We start from the raw sequence: 8,306 nt of genomic DNA on the forward strand, positions 1-8,306 counted from the left end.
AGGGTTGTCAAGAAGCCGAAATTTTACGTGCAGTTGGCATGCTAGGAAGAGCAGCCCACTCAACACCTAATTGGGGAGGAAAACATATCCTTCCCGTTTCGTAAACTCTACTATGCTGACACCATGGTGATATTCTCACTCACGCACATGGTAATAAACATTGCCGTCTTAATTAAAATAGGGGATTTGGAGGCTGAATTCGTATTTACCGCAGGCATTACAATTGGGACATTTGAAGGAGTTTTTTACCCAATGATTAGGGGCATGAATTCAGCATTCACATTCTTCACTACACCATAAAGTGAATGCCTTGAATGTCCAGTACGTATAGGACATATTGAGCTGCGAAGTGTGTCTGCAAAACAACTTCATTCTTACCTTTGAAAATATTAATAAAATAGGCTGGCAAAAACACACCGCCCCAGAAACCGCGGGAAAGTTCGAAACTGCAGGACACTTTAGATTTGGCAGGTTTCTGCGAACTCCGCAGAGCGAGAAGGTGCGATCACAGAAACAGTTCCATCGAATATCTTTTCATTGCCAATTATTCTTCGGGTACTTGCCATATTTTGTGCTATCTGCACATCTAACCTCTTACGCCACGCGTTAGATCAATTACTCTCCCGTAAGAAGAACAGCGTAAGCAGTATCAGAGTGCACAGGCAAACAATTTGGGAGTTAGACCTTATCCTCCGCAAAGATCTTTCTCTGAAAACTATGAATAAGATTTTTGCTTATTGCAATATAAACCACTATGATCTTAAATACATGTTCCAGACAGCCATATAAATGATTTTTTTTTTTGCTTTGCTGGAGCAAGAATGAGGTCTACGTAAAATAGCAGTATATTCTACAGCAGACGTACCTAATAAGCCGTTGACCCGATTATCTATAGGCAGCCATCAAGAGAGGTTGTCTTGTGAATTATGTCTTCGGGTGAATGTCCTAAGGCTGCGCAACTGCTACACTCAGAAGCCCTCTCTAAACAATAGGGACATTTCGAAGCAACATAAATCCATTTTAAATTCCAAGATTGATGGACATTTCTCCGTTCTTCGCCGAGGAGAGGCGAGGCTTGTGACGTTTCGTGAGCAATTCACGTGAAATGTGTTAAATTCGCAACGTTTTATATCCTTCCTCTTAGATTCGCATCGAAACTGCCCCATGTGTGTCCAATGCCAGACCATGTGTTGTAGGGAGTTACGTTCACGGAATTGTGTTGCTCCCAAACACAGATTCTTTGTAAAAACATCGGTTGTATAACAAGGCTTCATCTGTTGAACATAGTTTTGTTTCAGGCAGATGAGCGATATTTCAGGGTCGAGCCATTGCAGCGACACAGGAAAAAGGTGGTTTCTGTGAGATGACAAAAATAGGGCAATGAGACGCGAATAAATCAGTTTATTCCTATTTCAAAGAAAAGCGATGCACCCCATCCCGCTTACTCAATGGCAGCAAGAAAGCTGCAAGGTGCAGCTGGGGCCCCCGTAGCAATTTATACGCCAAAAATGAGCCCAGCTTCACTGACGTGATGTCGCGAACGCTGGTTTTAAGAGCGAAGCTCCCTGGCGTGCCCTGATCGCAAGGCTAAGCATCGTGGAACTTCTCAAAGCGAGCAGATCGACTCCAATTTCGCACCAATTCATACTTGCCAGGTTCTACTGCTCGCGCTATCCACCGTGACGTTTTGTTACTTTCGAAATTGGAACACAGCCGCTAGGGGACGCCGCAAATGCTTTTTGTATTTACGGGTAAAATCAGAGATTTGTGTGTCAAACCAGAGATTCAGAGTTAGAACTAAATCAATGGGCGATAGGTCGATTGGCATTAGGAGCACACAGTGAAACAACAAATGAGGCAGTGCAGGAAAACATGGTGTGGGCATCCTTTAAAGTGAGAGAAGCACAGAGAAAATATGTTTTGAAAAACAACTTAGAAATATTGATGACCAGAGATGGGCGGCCAAAGTGTTCTTTTCCTGCACACAGTGCATGCAGGAAAAGAACCAGAAGGCTCAGGACACAGTTATGAAACCTGGATTTGCAGGGAAACGACCAAGGCAATAAAAAATGAAGTGCAAGAATCAGAGACAACGACCTGGAAAAAGAGGATGGACTCGAAGAAGTCCTTACTTATCTACAGGATCGGGAAGCAGGAGATAACAAGTGAAAAATTCTTCGATAATACCAAAGGGAGTGCATTGCTTTTTAAAGCCCGGGTGGGTTGCTTGCGGACAAAAACGCTTATCTGCGAGCCGGTACAGGAAGAACTGTGTGTTGGCTACGGCAGGGAGCTAGAAACCACGCGACATAACGGAGCGCAAAAGTATCCGTCTAGTCCTCAGTGATGGAGCCATCCAGCTTCCGGACGCCCTTGTCCTTAAAGGAGTACTGACACCAAATTTTGATACCTAAAAAATGATATAATTGGCTTCAGTAGTTTGTGCAGATGCCTCACAGAAATTTTTGCAGCGATCTGAGGCCGGAATCACATCTAAAATCGATTTTGATTGTCCAGGCCGCGAGCTTCCACAAATCGGCAGCACTAGCGCAATCGCTTTCGGCGTGACGAAACATTGGCCTACGTATCTGGCCGGTTCAGGGTGACGTCATATAGTCGTTTTCAGAACCGGAAACGATATCCTGCGCTGCTGTTGTCGGTGGTATTCGTTTGGGCAGGAGACGTGGGCGTAGCTGTGTGAGCAATGCTTGTAAACGTTGCGTGTTCGACATCTTTGCTCTTCAGTTCGTTGCCGGCGCATGGTGTTCGACACTGGTGCCGAAAACGGCGCGGTGCGCGTGGGCACCGCGGCGACGCGGCGGTGCGCGTCGCCGAGCTCGCCCAAGTTGTGCTATGGCAAGCTCGCGGTATGCGAAGTACTGCTCGTGGAAGCCTGCCCGAGCAAATCGACGACGACGCCAAGATGCATTATTTTCCACGCGACGACATGCAGCGCTAAATGTGGACTTCGTGGAGTTCGTGCACGCCGGCGGCCTCTAGAACTGTCGCCCAAGCCCGCGGGCTCGGGGTTGTACGGGTCACCTTGGGTGTTGGGAACTTAGTATCGTGGCGACTATTTGATCGCTGGTATCTGTACAACTGCGAATGACCATCCCTTACACAACTTTTCACCACACTATCATCCCCTTTTTCGCATATGAAGCTTTATTTTGGCAATAATTTCCGTTTCTGCGATCGGTGACCAAGACATCTGCCGCGGCCTGTTTTGATTCTAGCGCGCAGGTGGCGCCATCTTTCGGCTGCTCGCCGCACCGTGGTGCCGACAGTGCTGGGTCGGAGCGCCGAACCTCCGCTGCTGGTCAGCGTAGGCTTCCCATCGCGGCAAATATCTGAACGCTACTTTTAAATTCAGCCCTGATAACAACTCCTAGCACAATTTTCAACACACTAACATCTAGTTTCTCGCATGTAGAGCTTCTTTTTCGTGATCAGATTGATTAGAAGAGTGGCGACAAGCTGTTGCTATCACCGTCTGCGCCGGTTCGAGCCGCAGTGATATTAAAAAACGGACGACGGCAAAGACATCGCCGGCCTAATCGCCTGGCCAAATAAAGTTGTTCTGTCTGTCGGGTGGCAGTGACTCATCAGAGTCTGAAGATTCGGACGACATGTCGACTGCGCGGGCGAGTCGCGGACCATGTACAATCGTAGCAGACGATGCGGCGAACGCATGGAGGAAAGAAAAACGTCCCTGACGTCACGGGTGAGACCGTGACGTAAGGCTGCCAGCTTGCAGGCTGGCCTTCGAACGGCCATTTTCCCGCGCGGCGACCAAATTTGAAATTGGTTGCAATAAACGTGCTATAATTAATTCTGTGTTGGCGGCTGACGGCTTTCGGTTCGATTTTAGTAATTACTGGGCCAATAGGTATTCTTTACAGCATAAAAACTGAAAGCGAGAAATTTCGTGTCAGTACTCCTTTAAGGTTAGCGGAAAAGTGAATTGGACAGCAGTAGACGTTAGTAAAAGAAGGCTAGAATGTTGGTGGGAAAAGAGCAGAGAACAATATCGGAAGACATGTGAACAAAGAAGTCAGGCTACCACAAAAATTTCGCAAAAGTATTTTTATTTTGATATTATTATTTTTTTATTTATTTTGTTCGTAATTTTTTCCGATGTGATTGTACAGTGGCGTTGCGACTAAGGCCGCTGTGCAACACCACCCCGTTACAAAGGTGAAGCCACTAAGCATCATGATTATCATAGTATTTGACGTGGAAACATTTTTAGGGGCGAAGCTTCTAAAGCCATGGGTCTGTCCATCCCTTGTGTCTCGTGGTACGCGACCGCCGCATGCTTTCGGAGATGTCGCAAAGTGGGCCACGTTGCACGCGCAAGAACCGGCTGCAACCGGCAGCGCAAACTCGGCACCGGGAGCGCGAGCTTGTCTGTGTTCGCCAACGGAGGCGCGAGCGCACGTGCACTGCGAGGGGGAGATCACGCAAGAGATCACGCCACGAACGCAGGCAGTCGTTCTCGGAGATCGAACGAGACGCAAGGACCTTTGCTCGTTTCCTCTCGTCTTGTTCGGGCACAAGTTCGCCCTAAATAAAAGTTCTTTCTCTACCGTTGTGTCCCATCCTACGTGACAAATTGTGGTGGAGGTGCGGGGTAGTCCTCGATGGCGCGGGGTCTTTCACCAGGTCTGGGCCTGGGAGCATTGACTCCGAAAATAAAAGTTGATTTGTACAATGTACGCACACAGTCTTACGTCTTTCTTAATGATGTAATGGGCGAACTTTCACGGGAGAGTAACGGTTACCGATGATCTCCCCCTCTCGAGCTTCGCCCCACTTATCATCATTCATTCCGTGGATATGGCGTGATTTTTTTTCAAGTCGTGTGTTTTGTGCTATAGTAAAAATTAGGCAGCCGTGTATTTTTAATTAAAAGCAATGCAATATACCTCTCACGTATTCATGTCGTTCCTCCAGTATGCCTAATGTGATGTTTTTGCTACAAATTAATGATGCCAAGTGCCAACACTTCCTCGAACTGAGGAGTTCAAAAATGATTTATCTATATTAACGTCTCTTTAGGGAATTCTTTTATTTTGCGGAACGTGTGCTAGGCGCTTCCTGTCCCTCTCGCTGGCTCTGTCCTGTCCACATCGCTGCTCCCGCGTTACCACGCATCGTCCGATGAAAGCCTCGACTAAGAGCAGCTTGGCTGCAAAAACAAATGAAAAGAGGTTCCTCGGAAAGTTTCTCGGGAGGTGTGACTCGACGTATATAATTATGGTGCATATTTTACCTAGGTCTGTAGAAATTCACCTGACACCAAAATTAAAAGAAACGCAGTTTTGCGTACCGGGGTCAAAAGGCTGTTGTCTCTCGTAGACATTCGGCGCGAGGCAAACATACAAGCGTTCAGGTTTTGTCCAATTAAACGCCGCTTCCTCCTCCTTCAAATCTTGTGCTTTGAGCAACGTCCGGAAGCTTTGGTGAAGTCTACTTTTTTCGTGTTTTGCTATTAAATTTGGGCGGTGATTTTTAAGAGCTGCTGCGTACTGTAGACTGTTGAGCGGAATTATTTGGTTGAAAGTATTTAGAATTGCAGTGCCACGCAGGAGAGAGTGGCTCCCTGGTTCCCCCTGCGCCGATGGGGGAAGCCAGCACGTCGCGTGCTTGATCTACTCCCCGCTTTACACGCTTCTCTCCGCATGCCCAACATTTGCTAGCCGCACGGTCTTTTTCCAGCGCTTGCCGCAGGGCATACGTGAGCGCGCATGGTCAGCTGATAATGACTAGAGGGGATCAAATGAACATATGAGAACGCTCGCTACCGGATGTAGTCCAGAAGGGAAACCACACCATGTAAAGTGGCGCGTTGTCTACGCAGAGGCCCGTCGCCGCAAGATGTCGCGTCTTCGTCACACGCTAGGCAAACGAACAACACAGTAGGGAGTGTTTGTCAGCCACATCGCTGCAGTGGCAGACTGGCCCACCCGGGTTTAAAAAATTACCGTGGCAGCCCGACGTAAAAGCGCCGGGAAATTTCTGTTCCCGTCATGCTTAGCCATTCTCTCTGGCGAGAGCGGTTGCGCTCAAAAGGTTCGGAGCACCTGCTACTTAAAGGGACACTGAAGTGAATTTGTCAAGCTCCCGTTTTTGCTTGCACTGCGTAAACTGGCTCAAATTAGCCCACTTTTCATCGTTTATCCGGTTGACAAATCGGTAATTATTTTACACAGCGTGAAAGAAGAAAAACGACTATGCGCGGTTTGCGGCGGCCGCACCAACTAAAGCTGTGACGTTGGGAGGAGGGAGCACCGTGATTGGACCATGCCCGAGGTTAGCAATGCAAACAAGTTTCGGTTTCGGTTTCGGTTCTGTAAAACACAACCGATGGCGTTGTTGGATGGGCATTCTCAATATCTCATTAATCATCGTACCGCGCTTCTGCCATGTTGTCGGCTGTAAAATGCGTAAGATAAGCCTCCCAGGACGGCTTGGAATCGTAGCATTCACTAGCCGAGGCCTACGCAGTGCATGGACGCCCTCCGCGTCCCCGCAGACGCTCAAATGCCATGCGCTTTTCCCCCATATTTGGAGCTTGCCTCACTCATTCCTGTATCGTAAAAAGCGTGTTCGCACCAGGCCAAGGGTCTGCTGATTCTGGCCTGTGCCCACTGCCCGCAAGCAGTCGGTGCTTATGGCAACAGCACGCCAACGAGAACTCGCTAGCGCGCCAGTGCCAGCCTGCGCCCGTTCTGTGAACTAGTTCGTGGAGCAATGAACGTTGCGGCCCAAGAAAAGGTGAACTCGGTATAGAAAACATCGGCGGAAAACGAAAAAGTTAACTTATAAAAAAAAAGCACGCACCCGCGGGGATTCCAACTTGCGACTTGCAAAACACTTGGCATGACATACCCAGCGCTCTAGACCACTCGGCTACGGGGCGGGCTCTGCTGACATTGGTAATATAAGGTATATAGTTTACATTTTTATTTAGTGTTGGCATTTCAAGCAGCTTATGTGACTATTTGTTGTTTTGCGCTCGTGCAGTAAGCATCACCCAAGTTTCCAGAATATATCACGTCTAGCAATTGCATTTCTTTGACGGAAAAGCGTTCGCAGATGCGTAGTCGTGCTGCTGACCACTGTGCTTGTTCGCCCAGCGCAAAAAAGTGCTTCCCGCACCCTAGTTTTACGCTCTACGGTAAAAATATCAGTTGATTTTATTTCCTTAGTACCTATATTGACTTCGCTGACTCTTCTCCCGCCTTCAAGAGGCCTTATATTTTCCTACTGGCGTACCAGTCAGCGAAGCGTCGCATGTGCGCTTGTGCAGCGCTTTGTGTGAAGCGACCTTGACTTGGAGCTAGATACAGTGTACAAACTAACCAAGTAAAGAAAGGCACATTCTTCCATTCACAAACGTGTCCTGGCTTCGTTTCAACTGAGCGAACGAATTGCGACGACCCGTCGGCGGCCGGCGGACGAAACGCTGGGCCGACTGACTCTGCCTGAAGGCCGGGGAGCCGTGCAGTAGCGCAGCCAATTGCGAGCTCGGCTCCTCCCGACGTCACACGAAAACGCCACAGAAAATGGGCGAGCGTAAAGAGAGGAGGACAGCATTTTCGAATTAATTTTTCTACTAAATAAAATCGCGTAAACGCGCCCAGAGTGGTCGAAACATGGCCTGGGGACTCCGGACTACAATTTGCGCTAGTAACCCCGCAATGTTTACATATCCCTTCAGTGTCCCTTTAAAGGGAAGCTGAAACGCTTTCCAAAAAAAAAAATGAGTTAGAGGCACGTTTATATAGTTTCTTGCGCGCTAACTCCGAATATCACATTGAATTTTTTCGTAAATCAGACCAACCGGCATTTATCTTGCAAAACGCGCGTTCCCGTTTGAAAGACGCGCGCTCTTCGTCTGTGACGCCTCTAATTGGTTGCGCCCGTCATGACGTCAAAGGAGGACACCCTTCGGCCGCACGGTTTGTCGGAAGCATTGGAAAGATCGCACAGAAGCGGCGCTTGCCTGTTCGGCAATTTAGCTTGCAGTGTAAAGGCCAACTGCACTCAAATTTCACCTGGACCAAATTTATTTTTAATGTGTAGTAAATACCCCACATCAGCTGGGGCACGAGTGGCAACCCCTAGAGTTCCTAGAGGAACTCTAGCAGCCCCGTGAAACGCCTGCACCTGCCGACGGATCGCGTAAACAGCCATGACGCGCCTGTGACGTTCCAGCCGACGGGGGCATTAGAGCACTGCACGGGCCTAATTTTAAGGCCAGAGCCCGTCCCGAGCCCGCTTCGCGAAGCCCGAGCCCG

This window comes from Haemaphysalis longicornis, unplaced genomic scaffold, assembly GCF_048455015.1.
Source record: "Haemaphysalis longicornis isolate Haplotype H1 unplaced genomic scaffold, Haemaphysalis longicornis Haplotype H1 scaffold_7, whole genome shotgun sequence".
Classification (NCBI taxonomy): Eukaryota; Metazoa; Arthropoda; class Arachnida; order Ixodida; family Ixodidae; genus Haemaphysalis; species Haemaphysalis longicornis.